The sequence below is a fragment of the Nicotiana tomentosiformis genome, chromosome 11, assembly GCF_000390325.3.
Source record: "Nicotiana tomentosiformis chromosome 11, ASM39032v3, whole genome shotgun sequence".
Classification (NCBI taxonomy): domain Eukaryota; kingdom Viridiplantae; phylum Streptophyta; class Magnoliopsida; order Solanales; family Solanaceae; genus Nicotiana; species Nicotiana tomentosiformis.
Window position 1 is genome coordinate 669428 of NC_090822.1, and position 15637 is coordinate 685064.

Here is a 15637-nt window from a genome sequence, read left to right on the forward strand (position 1 = left end):
TTGTTGAGGCTGCAATTTCTGCCTCTGTTGATTCATAAATCTAGGACCTCCTTGTCCCTGGGGTCTGGGATTATTTTGTTGCCATGCATTCGCAGTACCCCCAAGTGAACTACATAAAATATTGGGGTGTCTCTGATACATTGTATTAAAATTGTAATTTCCCACAGCATTCACTTTCTCAGTTGAGGCTTGACACTCATGAGTAGGGTGTCCTCTTCCCCATATATCACAAGCTGCGTGAGGCTCATTTTGTATTGAGGCTAAGGTCAGCTTTCGTATTTCTTTAGCCATAGCATCAAGTTGTACCTGCACATATGTATTAGCATCAACTTGGTGAACACGAGTTGATCTTCTTCTTTCAGCACTCTCAGAGGGCCACTGATTAGCATCTTCAGATAACTCATCAAGAATTGTAACTATCTCTTCTGGAGTCTTCTTCATCAAAGGGCCTCCAACTGCATTGCTCAATGTTCTACGCGAGGCCGGTGTCAATCCTTCCCAAAAATCCTAGAGTTTCATCCAGAGTTCAATTCCGCTATGTTGACACTTTCAAATTATCTCCTTAAACCTCTCCCATGCTTCAAAAATAGTTTCAGTTTCATTCTGGCAGAAGTTATGGATTTCTCTTCTAATCTTGCTCATCTTAGCTGAGGAGAAATATTTATCAAGGAATTTTCTAGTCATCTCCTCCCAAGTTCTGATCGATCCACTGGGCAAACTCTGAAGCCACTCCTTAGCATCATCTTTAAGTGAAAAGGGGAATGCCCTTAAGTACACTGCATCTTGTGACACCCTATTGTATTGAAATGTATTCATAATCTCCTCAAAGTCTATAAGATGTGTGTTTGGATTTTCATTTGGCTTCCCTCTAAAGACACAGCAATTCTGAAGGGTTTGAAGCAACCTTTGCTCCAACTCGAAATCTTTTGTTGTAATTGGAGGTGGTCTAACACTGGATAATCCTTGATTGTAGACCGGTCTAGCATAATCGCCAAGTGGTCTCCCAGGCCTGGGAGCTATATTTCCAAACTGGTCTGCAACCAAGGGTTGATGTTGATTAAGTCTGGGGCCCCTCTCTTCTTCATAGATGATCTGTGCATCTCTAATAGCTGCTTCCTCAGCATCCCATGCAACTTTTTCTCGTTGTTGTGTTGCCTCCCTCATATCCAAATCTACATTATCATCACCGTTTTCGACCATAGTTTCTTGAGTTGAGGATTGCCCAACCTTTTTTAGCTTCTCGGTGAGATCTTTTTCCTTCCTCAGTTGTCGCAGTTTTGTTTCTCACTCAGGCTCGTATGGTAGCACTACTTTCATAAAAGCTCGAGCCATGCACCAATCTTAACCGATAACATGCGCACAACCAAAGAACACCAAACGTAAAAAGGGAAAAATAAAATAAAAAGAAAACAAAATTCTTGAATTAGCACTACAAACTATTTCAAACATTATTGATTGCCAATCCCTGGCAACGGAGCCAAAATTTGACGAGCTAGAAACACACACTTAAATTATGCTAGCTAGTCAAATATAGTATAGTATAATATCGTATCCACAGGGATTGGATTTAAACAGTATTCTTGTAGTTTCTAGCTTGATTGCTATCCAAGATGATCAACAATTGAGATTTCTGTGACTTCTAACTACAATTAACTAAGAATCTAAAGCTATTGACTAATGACAATCACAACAAAAGTAAGCAAGGAAGTTATCAATTGGAGAAAATAGGGTTTTGATGGGATAAGTGAAAGATAATTGTTTGGGGTCTAAATCTAGATAATTCACTTATAATGTTCAAGTGAGTCTCTCGAATTCACTCAATTATTAGCTCAAACGTGAGGCACACTCCTCTCTCGATTAAGTCTTAACCTCACAAGATGAACCAATTTAAGCACGTGAAGATATGCAAGAATGCGTAGTGGATTGGTCTTTAGGAGAACCTTTCTCGATTATCCTCCTAACTAGGTATAATCAATGATTCAACTAGCCTCTTTCGATTATTAAGAAGAATTAATGAACTCAACCAACAATATAATGCAAAGATATCACAAGTTATGCCTCTCTCGATTACATGAACAAGTAAATATAGATGCAATGATTAAATCATCCAAAAATGCTTCAATACATAAAACTAGAGTTATAATCCACAAACAATCATCAATACACCAAATCCATCAAACCCTAAAGAGAACTACTCCATAGATATGGAGCAATTCATCACAAATAAAATTAAAGTATAGGAAAACATAAATTCAATCCAAACTCGTGTCTTGAGTGAGGAAGGAATGATGAAATCCTTGTGCTCGTGTTATTCCAACTCCTTCTTAACCTCCTTAGGTCGAATATGTGTCAAAGTCCAGAAAATAACATTTTTCCATGTATTTATACCAAGTAGGGTCGGGCCCAGACGAAACCACCTTCTCCTAGTTGAAATAGGAAAATAACTCTGTAATAATGGGGCGACGCGCCATGCGGGGCATTAGTGTGGAGATCCATAGATCTAATTCCTGACAAACAGCAGAGATCCATTAGCGTGGTGCCCCACGCGCCGCCCCACACGCCGCGGCAGTTGGGAATTCTCAGAGTACAAACCAAACTTTAATTTTTGACGTCCAGACTTGGTCCTCGACCCCCGAACCCGATCCCGACCTGATCCCTTAGGTTTTTACTCAGACTTCAAAGCACCAAATCGCTTGAACTCATTTCACAACATCTACATAGCTCGGAATCACTCCTGCAAGGCATAAAACACACATTAAGTGCAAAACACTTAATTTCTACTGCTCCACTTGAGAACACTTGCACAACTCTAAATGGTCCTGACCATCTAGATTTCAGCTTACCCGAAAACAATCTTAATCTCGAGTTGTATAACAACACTTGATCTCCGGGTTTGAATTTCTGATCTAGAATGTGCTTATCATGCATCATCTTCATCCTTTCTTTGTACAATCTTGCATTCTCGAATGCATGGAACCAGAATTCCTCAAGTTCATGTAGCTCTGTGACTCTACTTGTGCCTGTGGTTTCCATTTCCAGGTTCAACTGCCACAGTGCCCATAAGGCTTTATGCTCAAGCTCCACTGGAAGATGGCATTCTTTTCCAAACACCAACTTTTATGGAGACATACCAATTGGAGTTTTAAATATTGTGTGGTATGCCCATAATGCATCATCTAACTTCTTTTCCCAATCAGTCCTTGTCGCATTCACTGTTTTGGTCAGGACACTTTTGATTTCCCTGTTGGACACTTTCACTTGCCCGCTCGTTTGTGGGTGGTAAGGTATGGCAACCTTATGGCGAACTCCATACTTTTCTAACAGCCTTGTGAACGCTTTATCACAAAAATGGGTTCCATCATCACTGATTATAGCTCTCGGAGTGCCAAAACATGTGAAAATATTTTTCTTTAGAAAGCATGTCACTCCTTTGGCATCATTTGTTGGAAGGGCCACAGCTTCAACCTATTTGGATACGTAGTCAACTGCTACCAATATGTACTTGTTACCATACGAGCTGACAAATGGTCCCATAAAATCAATCCCCCACATGTCAAATACTTCCACCTCTTGAATTGTAGTCATCGGCATCTCGTGACGGCGAGATATGTTGCATGTCCTTTGGCACTCATCACAACTTTTCACCCAAGCATGAGCATCCTTGAATAAAGTCGGTCAATACAAACCCGACTCCAACACCTTCGCCGCTGTCCAAATTCCTCCAAAGTGCCCACCATATGGTGAAGCATGGCAAGCCTACAAAACAGAAGATTGATCTTTCTCGGGGATACACCTCTGGATCATGTTATCTACACATATTTTAAAGAGTAAAGGTTTATCCCAGTAATAAGACCGACAATCGCGAAAGAATTTTTTCTTTTGAATCGAAGAGAGTTCATAAGGTACAATACCGCTTGCCAAATAATTAGCAATATCAGTATACCATGGCATCTCCTCCATTGCCACTGCTAGTAATTATTCATCCGGGAATGTCTCAGTTATATCTTCAACCTCTACTTTCTTTTCAGCTCCCTCCAACCTTGAAAGGTGGTCTGCCACTTGGTTATTTGTCCCTTTCCTATCGCGGATCTCCAAATCGAATTCTTGTAGCAAAAGAACCCAACGAATCAAGCGTGGCTTTGACTCCTTCTTTGCTATCAAGTACCTAAGTGCTGCATGGTAAGTATAAACAATCACTTTTGAACCAATCAAATAAGACCTGAATTTGTCGAAGGCAAACACCACCGCCAATATCTCTTTCTCAGTCACGGTATAATTAGGTTGTGCATCGCTTAGCGTTCTGCTTGCATAGTAAATTGGGTGCACCAGTTTGTCCTTTCGCTGCCCCAAGACTACTCCTATAGCATAGTCACTCGCGTCACACATGAGCTCGAACAGTTGCTCCCAGTTGGGTGCAACAATGATTGGTGCAGTCACCAGTCTCTTCTTTAGCTCCTCAAATGCCAACCTGCAATCATTAGAGAACACAAAGGGATGATCCTTTTCAAGGAGTTTACATAAGGGGTTAGCAATTTTAGAGAAATCTTTTATAAATCGCATGTAAAACCCGGCGTGCCCAAGGAAACTTCTCACTTCCTTGACCGAAGTAGGTGGTGGCAACTTCTCAATCGCATCAACCTTAGCATGGTCGACCTCAATGTCTTTACTGGACACTCGATACCCCAATACTATACCTTCTTGTACCATAAAATGGCACTTCTCTCAGTTCAGCACTAAATTTGTCTCCACACACCTTTTTAACACTCTTCTTAAATTGTGAAGACAGTATTCAAATGAATCCCCCACCACTGAGAAATCATCCATAAAGACTTCCATAATATCATCCACCATATCAGTGAAAATGGCTAACATACACCTCTGAAATATAGCCGATGCATTGCACAGGCCAAACGGTATTCTCTGAAAGGCAAAAATGCCATATGGACAAGTAAAGGATGTTTTATCTCTATCTTCAGGGGCTATTGAGATCTGATTGTACCCCGAATATCCATCCAAAAAGTAGAAGTGAGACCGCACAGCCAACCTATCCAACATTTGGTCAATGAATGGCAAGGGGAAATGGTCTTTCCGGGTGGCTATGTTCAATTTTCTATAATCCATGAAAATTCGCCAACCCGTGACTGTACGAGTCGAGATCAACTCGTTATTCTCATTTTGCACGACCGCCATTCCACCCTTCTTTGGCACACACTAAACTGGGCTGACCCAGTTGCTATCAGAGATGGGGAAGATGATACCCACATCTAACCATTTGATCATATTTTTCTTCACCACTTCTTTCATGTTCGGGTTCAACCTTCTTTGATGTTCTCTAGAAGGTTTGTGCCCTTCTTCCAAGAGAATCTTGTACATGCAAAAGGCCGGGCTGATACCCTTTATTTCTGCCATGGTCCAACCAATAGCAGTCTTACATTCCTGTAATACTTGTAGGAGTTATTCTACCTGCATAGCTAACAAACCAGATGACATAATAATATGTAAAGTAGAGTTAGGCCCTAAGAAGGCGTACCTGAGGTGAGCTGGAAGCGGTTTCAGGTCCAACTGTGGCGGTTCCTCTATTGATGGCTTCGCAGGTGGTGTTGCCCTTTCTTCTAAGTGTGGTGGCTCAAACTGGGGTTTCCTTTTCCAGAACCCTTGACCTTCGAGAGCCATGACCCACTCTGCCAACTCTTTACCATCCACATCTTCCAAATTCATCAAGCAAGCTTCTAACGGATCTCCGACATTAAGGGTTTCATCCTCCTCTTATATTATTACATCCACCGCCTCCACTAGTGAACAATTTGCAAATTCACTGGGCCTCCTCATAGATTGTTGAACATTGAATATTATTTCCTCATTATTCAACCTCATTTTTAACTCTCAAGTCTCACAGTCGATCAATTCTCTCCCAGTGGTTAAGAACGGCCTCCCCAAAATTATTGGTATTTCTTCGTCAACTTGACAGTCAAGAATAATGAAGTCGGCAGGAAATAAAAACTTCCCCACTTAGACGAGCACATCATCGAGAATTCCTGTCGGCCTTTTGAATGTGCGATCAGCCAGTTGCAACAACATTGATGTCGGTCTAGCTCTGCCAATGCCTAATTTTGTACCAAAGGCATCAAGTTGATACTGGCTCCTAAGTCACACAATGCTTTAGCAAAAGCATAACTTCCAATTGTGCATGGTATAGTGAAACTACCGGGATCAGACAATTTTTGAGCCATAGGCATTGTCACTACCGCGCTGCAAGTTTGAGTTAGAGTTACAGTAGACAGGTCTTGGAAGTCAAATTCTCGAGACATCAGATCCTTCATCATTTTTGCATAGCCTGGAATTTCCCTCAAAGTATTCATCAGCGGAATATTCAATTGAATTTGTCTAAGCATTTCCATGAATTTCCTTTATTGATCATCTTTCTTTTGCTATGCCAACCTTTGAGGGAATAGTGCAGGAGTTAGCCTCTGCCCACTGCTTGGTGTCTTTTCTTTATTAGGAGCCTTTTCCACCACCTGTTCTGGGAGTTGTTCAAATTCCTTCTCCTTGCCTTTGTCCACTTGTGCATGTTCAATTACAACCTCTGTAAGCTCCCTTGACTCGTCGGTCTCTAATGTCACTGGAGTACTGGGTACTGCGTCTCTCCTAGATTGAACAACTTCTTGCTCTCTATCTAAATCCCTTCCATTCTTGAGACTCACTGCCATTAGGTGATTTAGATTCTGCTCCTTTGGATTGATGTTTGTGTCTGCAGGCAACGTTCCTTGTGGACGATTGTTCAAGGCCATAGATAACTGGCCTAATTGAGTTTCAATGCATTTAATAGCCGAATCATGTGTGGTTAACTTTTATTGCATCTTTCCATTTGTCCCCATGAGTTGTTGCAGCATGCCCTTGATTTCTATCATATTATTGTCCTGCTGTTGATGAGGCGGTTGGTATGCCAACTGTTGTTGGTGCTGCTAATTGTAGCCCTGCTGCCTTTGATAAGGCACGACTTGGTCTTGTGCTCGTGCTCCCCCTGGAATGGTATTGTATTGTTGTTGGGTTGGTCTATACTGTTGATTCTGTTGACCCCAATTCTGACCACCTTGCCTCTATCCCCCATAGTTGGCTACATAATTCATATCTTCTTGATAGTGCTGGTTGTCACGTTCCGCACTCCACGAGCACACATATGGTTGATCAATGCATGGTGTACATAAACCCACATTAGTTGTGTCAACTATGTGAACCTGCTGCTTCTGGCCTGATTCATCAATCTTCTTGCGTCAACGAGAGTGGCCATATTCTCAGCTATGGAGTTATTTGGGTCCAAAGCCACTGAGTGAACTATCGGAGTGATCGTAGAGGCTCTTGTTATCCATCCTGACTTTTGGGTCATCTTATCAAGTAGGATCTTGCATTCTCCGAATGTTTTACTCAAAAATGCTCCACCTGCTGAAGCATCAACATTGGCCTTTAAGCCGTCAGCCAGTCTCATGTAGAATCTCTGCCCCAATATCTGATTCGGAATGCCATGATGTGGACACTTGACCAGCATACCCTTGAACCTATCCCACATTTCTTATAGTGATTCTGTTGGTTTCTGCCTATAGCTCAATATATCATCAATCTGTTGGGCAGTTTTATTGGGTGGGTAGAATTTGTTCAAAAATTACTTAACTAATTCCACCCAGATAGTGATGGAGTTTATGGGGAGTGAATTAAGCCAAGTCTGAGCTTCTCCTGTCACCGAAAATGGAAACAATAACAGCTTTATTGCGTTAGCTTTTCCTAACGGTGTCACGTTAGGTTACCTTTGCGTGACACATATCGACAGGAAATTCTTCAGATGTTGCTAAGGATCTTCAATATGTGACCCTGAGTACAGTCCCATATTCTGCAACAAATGTAGCATGTTGTTTGTGATTTGAAATGATTCTGCTTGTATTTGAGGGACTGCAATTGCGGTTGCCAGATTGTCGGTGGTGGGTTGTACCCATTCATATAATACTGCTTCTGGTACAAGAGGCACCACACCCTGATTGTTTGGTTCATTCGCATTGTTTCTGTTGTTGATTAGATTTTCTATTTCGTCATCCATGTCTAATTCGATTTGTTCTCTCAAGTTTTGTTGTTGTTTACTTTTCTTGTTTGCACGGTTTAGCGCCTTGAAAACTTTCTCTAGATCTGATAACGCTTCGAGCAGTTCACTAGTTCTTGAGAAGGTCCTATGCATGCACCTTTAACACCCAAGACTACAAACGTTAGAATTTCAATGGAAATATTTTTAACACCATAGAAAATTGATCTAAACTAAAAAATCCTAGCAATTCTTCCAAGTTATAATAAATAACACTGTTAGTTCCCCGGCAACGGTGCCAAAATTTGAACACGCCCAACTACGCCTTATAAAAAGGACTAAGCGGTCGCTTCAAAAATAATCCGGTTCAAGAGTCCAGAGTCGAATCCCACAGGGAACTAACCTATTTGCTACAACTTTTAGTATCGCTAATGATAAGCTCAGACAATTTTCAGAGTTCAAGATTTTATTTGATAATTAACAGAAATTATTTAACTAAGGAAAAATGACAATAAAAACTATCAATAAGCAAGAATGAAGTTGAATTCAAGGGTAAAAAAATCTAGGGTTATTGATTTTCCCAATTGTCGGATTAATTCCTGACACGTTAGCTATAATATCGCTGTAACACTCTATAAAGATGATGAGTTCTTGCTTACCGTAGTTATCTCTCGATCAATTACGATAATTTACTAGAAGCATTCTCTCAAACTACTCTAGTTAACAATTTGTACAACTCATAAATATCACACCAAGCTTCGTTATCTCTAATCCCGCTATTAAATTCAAGTAATTAATCTCTTAACTTACTCGAAAGTGGCATTGTTCAACAACAATCTAATAAAGTGTTCTTTCTCAAGCAACACTAGATAACTAGACACGAATCAAGGGCCTTTTCAATTAATCACAAGAAACACATAGTTGAACAATTATAGAGTAAAAACGACTCAATTATATCAAAACGTAATCAAGACTTCATCCAACAATTAGTTCCATCAACCCTAGATAACGGGTTTAGCTACTCATACTACTATGCAAGATTACAATATAAAAAGTCATAACCAATAATGGAATTAAGAAGATGAAGATGAAAAACACGTAGGAGAATTCTCCGTCTTGCTCTCTTTTTGTTCTTGCCTCCAAAGTTCTTCTAAAATCAGAGATACCCTCTTTTTGGGCGAGCTGGGCTTCATATAGGTCAAGGTTAGTCACCTCTCAAATTACAAAATTGGCCTTGGACGATTTTTCTCGGAAACACGTGTGCGGTCGCGCATCGACCGCGCATCGACCGTGCACTTTGGCCAATTTCTGCCTGACATGCGCGGCCAGTGCGTGGCCGCGCATAGACCGCTCACCTGGAGGATTTTCTACAGCATTTTTCTTTCTTCTTTTTAAGCGCGCTAACCTCCAATTGGCCTTCAATGCTCCATATTAGCTCCAAAATACTCTTTAACGTCTTCATAACCCGAACTTGCTACAGCAAAGCATAAAGTTCTTAATTAGAGCAATTTGTTATCATTTAATATTCAAATATCAAGTGCAGTTAAGTTAGAGTGCAAATAGTAGCTAAACTACATACTTATCGCCTATTATCAGTGGTGTACACGCGGATATTGAGGAAAGTTTGGCCAATGTGTTGTTTGGGTCTTGCATTTTCGTGGTTAATTACCTGATTTAATTGCATATCATATCTATATGTTGAACATTGACTGAGCAGAGTATTTGAGTAGTTGTACACATACACATACAGATGCTTCTTTCTGTGCTTTATGACTTGATTTCATTATTTTATGTACTTGTTAAAAATGATGAAACTGTACAGGTTATAGCTAGTATCATTTATAGTTCTCGCTTCCTTTACCAGGCCGAGGTTAGTTACGATACTTATTAAGTACATTGGGTTGGTTGTACTTATACTACACTCTGTACTTAATTGTACAGATCCAGATGTGGGGACCAGTTATGAGCAGTAGATTTGCTTGTTGGACTGAGCTTCGAGAGGCGAGGTAGAGTTGCATTCTTGACCTCAGTTTTGACTTGTTTTTTCTTATGTACTGTTATTTCAGTTCAGGCAGTATCATTATTTAGTTTCAGATTTGTATTCCATTGTAAAGCTCATGACTCGGTATTTACCAGTTTTGGGGGGATTTATCTTGTATTACCGGCATCTTGTCATATTGACACTTCAGACTTATGTTATTTCTATAATTATTGTTGTTTTGGGTCTTTATTGACACATTCAGCTTCTTTGGAGCTTGCATTGGAGACTTCGTGATGAGCTGCCCTATTTGTTCGATCCCCAGCACATGGAGTCCTCTTCACTTATTTATCTACTTTCTGTCTATTTACCTATTTCTAGACAGATGTTATTAGCGAGACTGTTTACTCTTGTTAGATACTCGTGATATTGTGACATCAGGTTTTGCGCATATTGTAAGATAATTGTGTCACGTTTAGATCCTGTCTTGGTTTATGTATTTATGATGCTATTTTGAGATTTATTCCACTTTCATATTTTATAACAAAATCCTGTTATTGACTTAATAATTGGGTTTCTGTTACTATTATTGAGTGTTGGCTTACCTAGCAAGCATGTTAGGCGCAATCACGACCTTTGGTGGGATTTTGAGTCATGATAGTTTCTCTCATGAAAGGCGTTATGTGGTTTGGGAGGATAGGGAAATTTAGTCCAAGGTACATTGGGCCTTATAGAATCTTGAAAATAATAAGCCAAGTAGCCTATGAGCTTGAATTGCCTCTAGAATTATCTTTCGTACATCTCGTATTTCATGTGTTCATGTTGAAGCAAGTAACAGGGGACCCGTCACTCATTATCCCACGGAGAGTATCAAGATTAATGAAGGCTTCACTTCTGAAGAAGTTCTTGTTGCCATACTTAATAGGAAAGTCCGAAAATTGATAACAAGAGAGGTCGCCTCCGTTAAAGTGCTATGGCGAAACCAACATGTTGAAGAAGCGACTTGGGAGGCGGAAGAAGATACAAAGAGAAGATATCCTCACTTATTTGTAGAAAATGATGATAATATATAAAAGACTATTAGAAGCCTTTTTTCTTTCATGTACTATGTTTTATGTTATGTAAGTGGTCATTTATGGTATTATTTCAAGAATCTACATAGATTGTTAATATCTAGAACATGAAATTTTATGAAGAAATTTGATGCTTTTGCCTACAACTTAAGAGAGTAAAAATTAAGATTTTGAGCTATAATTTGGACTTGGATTTGAAAACTAAATGCATATTTGAACTCCTGGGGTTATGGGTAAACGGGATCTACCCCTAAACTCGAATTTTGGCCATGTCACCCGTGATTGACTTTGTTGAAAACTTTTTGGGAATTGATTAAAGATTGAACCTTAATTACTTGGAATTGATTCCTACGATATTGTTTAACATTATTAAGTAATATTTGGCTATATTCGAGCCGATTGGAGGTAATTCTAGAGAAAAGGCGATTTTGGAAAGTTGATTTGGCTTATTAAGGTAAGTGTCTTGCCTAATCTTGTTGTGAGGGAATAACCCTTAGGATTTGATCTTATTTGTCTAATTTGATTATGTGAAAAGCGACGTATATGCAAGGTAACGAGCGTATATGCGGGTACAATGTATGATTCATGACCGGTTATGTTTCTATTATGCCTTGTTTGGATTGTATGCCTTTTATATTCATGTTTTAATTAATTATATGACTACTTAAGCTATTCCTTTCGTGCTAGTATCCATGTTTAGGATTACTATTTCGTAATTGGCCAAGATGGGCTATTTGTGTATTGTTGCTATACTTGATTTAGTCGTTGTCATGCTTCACATCTTGAGCATACATCCGCACCTTATATATTGTCCTTGTGCACCTTATTGATTACTTGTGAGCATGCCTCTTTGATTATGAAATTTTATTTCGGAATGTTATAATTATGGCACAATTGGACATATTGAGCGAATTTATTTGGAAGTGGAACGAGGTTTCTATCGTTTGTTGTGGCGCGAAGTCTTTGTCGTGTTGTTATGATGATATTGTCACTGTTTTGCACGAGTATTATACTGTACAACGTGTGGATTTGAATACATCCCCTAGGGTCGTCGTCTTATGTTTCTCTCTTGATGGCATACACGCGGATTGTGGTAAATTGATAGATGTTGGTTGATTCTGATATAAAATCTGATGGTGTTTGAGCATAAAGGTGGAAGTTTTGACCATGCAAGTGAATCTTTTATGCCTTGTTATGCATTTTATATGTTTCTGGGTTGAATTCTAACATGTTACGTGATGCCTCTATTATATGTTGACGACTTATTCGTCAAGATTTAATTATCCATGTTTAGTTGATATCTCTTGATATGATATTTGATGATATTGCATCTTTTGTTAAATTCTCGTTGCGAATTATTATAAACTGCACAGGTTTTATTTGATTAATGAGTATCACATGACTTGAACCGCGTCACTACTTCATCGAGGTTAGTCTTGATACTTACTAAGTACATGTTGTCACGTACTCATACTAAACTTCTCCATATTTTGTACAAATCTGTGCGTTGGCAGTAGCGGACTTCACGAGTGAGTCTTGTAGCTGACATAGATGATTCAAGGTAGTGCTACATGATCGTCGCAGACCCTTAGAGTCCCCTATCTTTCATATTGTTTTCTATATTATAGACAGTATTATATTATGGAGAGATTTCGTCGTACTCTATATTAGAGCTCATGACTCCGTACTACCAGATCTTGAGGGATTTGATGATGCAGTATCTACATATTATCGGTTGTTGGAGATTTATTCCACTATTTATACTATTTCAGTTATGTTATATCTCGTTTAGATTATTTTTTATTTATGTTATATGTTGGTTTACCTACTAGTCTTAAGGGTTAGGTGTCATCACGGCCGTTGGTGGGATTTTGGGTCGTGACAGTCTCCTTCATTTTCGGTGCTATCTTTGATATTTCAGTCTATGGTATTCTCTTTTTTGGTATAGACGGAGCATTATCACTACTATTTCATTTATTTTCTTTGCACGCTTGTCATAGAGCTCCATAGATATTTGTGAGTTAAATTATATATTTATTAATTTCTACTGAAGTCTCATGTCATGTATAACAATTACTTTATTATTTAATATTTTCAAACTAATAGGAGGCAGATATTTTCAAAGAATGGATGTGCATATTAAATTATGCATGGGTTATATGGATGGGAAGTTAAGGGAATGTTGGCTTGTTCAACCATGTCTTAGTGTTAAGCGCTTTGTCTCGCTCCCCAAGGTTGGAATGTGACATAGTTTAGCCAATGTGATATCCAAAATCATCTCCAAGCTTATGAACAACAGCTTACCTGAACCCTTACCAAGATTGATATCCCCTAATCAATCTGGGGATGGCAATCACAGACAATATCACGATGACACGAGCTTGCACGCAATATGAATAGAGACAACAAGGGAGACAATGTGAATATCAAATTGTATATGCCTAAGCTTACGATAGGGTTTCATGGGCTTTCCTGTGTCAAATGCTGAGGATAATGGGATTCAATAAAATTTGGATAAATATGATATTCATTGTTATTTCTAACATATGGTACTCCATTGCTATCAATGGGATAAGGAAAGTTTTCTTCAAATCCAAGGAGATCCCATTTCTCACCTTTATTTGTCCTAGCTTCTAAAATACTTTCTAAGATGCTGAATGGGACGGCTCAATGCCATGATTTCATACCATATAGAATGAAAAAAAGGGTGCTTGCATCACTCATCTTACATATGGAGATGACACAATTCCTTTTTGTTCAACTGATCAGACTTCTATACAGATCATTAAAAAATGCCTAGATGACTATTCTGATATTTCCGACCAGATGATCAACTATAAGAAATCACAATTCTACATGCATCCAAACTCAGACACTAAGGATCAATCAAGTCAAGGATCTGACAAGGTTTGCTAATAGTTCCCTCCTCTTCACATATCTGGGAGCTCCCATATACCTAGGAAGGAAAAAAGTAATCTACTTTAGTGATATTAAAGTTAAAATAGGTAGGAAAGTGCAGGGTAGGAAAGTTATCATTATTAAGGCAGTTCTACATTCCATTCCCATGCACATTCTATCTACTGTTGTAACCCTCCCAAATTTGTCCTTCAACACATAGAGAAACAATATTAGTAACTTTTTTGGGGGGAACAATTAGGAGAAGAACAAGATCCATTAGTTCTCTTGGACTTCTCTGTGCTATGAAGAAGATGAAGGAGATGCAGTTTTTAGATCCATTCAGGACATTTCAAATGCTTTTGCAGCTAAAGCCTGGTGGAACCTAAGGAGCAAGCAATCACTTTGGAAGGTAAAGAGATATCTATTGCAAGGCTCAAATACCAAATCGAAACAACTATGCTCACCCAGGTAAGTATACTTTTCACTAAGCTTTCTATCACTAATGAGTGAAATTATCTTTGTACACTGGTGGACAAAATCAAAAGCAGAACATCATCCATGTGAAATAGTTGAAACTACCTAATGGACAAGTGAAGCGCAATGATGGTTGCAGCAAAGAAATCGTGGCCCAACACAGGTGATGGAGGATGCCTAAGAAACCAGAGTGGTGAGGTGATCATGGCCCACTCTGGTTTCTTCGGAGTTTGCTTAAACAATGTGTAGAGGCAAAAGCCACGATATTTGGAATAACATGGTGTATGGGAAAAGGCTACAAGACTATTCAAGTTGGAATCTGACTCTTAAATCTAGATAAATGAGATCAACAGTTATTTTGATCCCCCCCACCCCCCGGCAAATTAAGCAAATGGTTAAGAATCAAGGCAACACTACTTTCAGCCATTGCAGTAGAGAAGCAAATGGTAATGCTGATATGCTGGCCAACTGGGACCTACATACCAAAACCTTTAATGTCTTCATGGATGCTAATGTCTTACCAAGAGAGGTGAAAGTTTCAACAATGATAGATAGAGATCAAATTACAACTTTCAGAATAAAAACCAGAAGGAAACAATTTGATGTATACTTTTTGCTTATAGGATATACTTTGAAACCTCCGTTTTGTCCAATAGCCTTTCATACATATCCTAGGGCATTCCAGTATATAAAGATATGACCCTCTCAAACTTTTGCCCAAGAAGTGGACATATTCGTTGTCCCTATCTCGTATGTATTCAACTTTTAGATGTCAACAAAGGTTGAGGTCTAGCCTAACCTCTGAGGCTCTCACCGCAAAGTTGACATTTTAACCCCAAAAAAAATAAGAGCTAGACTAGAAAAAAATTCATTAAAGTTTAACTTTGAGTCAGTTTTCAACTGGGTTTTGTCGGGTTAAACCATCTTAATGGTATAACATTTATAAGGTGTGGGGATCTTATTGTCGTAAAATTCTCACCGGCAAAGTTAAGAAAAAACGTGCTGCTTTTTAAAACGTAAACATGAATCTTGCCCCCAAAAAAAAAAGGATTTTTTTCACTTTTAGCTCGCGTCGAAAACTATTTACATTCGGTAACCGAAAAAATGTATAAAATTTATATAATTTTTGTATATAACATATAGAATGTA

At 38.9% G+C, this 15637-nt stretch overlaps 1 protein-coding gene and 1 non-coding gene across 2 annotated transcripts in view; one reads left to right on the forward strand and one right to left on the reverse strand.

The window, feature by feature from the left end:
- The first annotated feature begins 529 nt into the window (after positions 1-529).
- Positions 530-636, forward strand: LOC138902149 (small nucleolar RNA R71). The gene has a single exon (XR_011412475.1). It is a non-coding gene; the product is annotated as a small nucleolar RNA R71 (small nucleolar RNA).
- A 12948-nt stretch (positions 637-13584) lies between these two features.
- Positions 13585-15637, reverse strand: part of LOC104106129 (uncharacterized) — a 32823-nt gene continuing 30770 nt past the window's right edge. The window contains exon 9 of the mRNA XM_070188524.1: positions 13585-14072. The gene's annotated coding sequence lies outside the window, so the exon portion shown is untranslated. The remainder of the gene's footprint in view (positions 14073-15637) is intronic.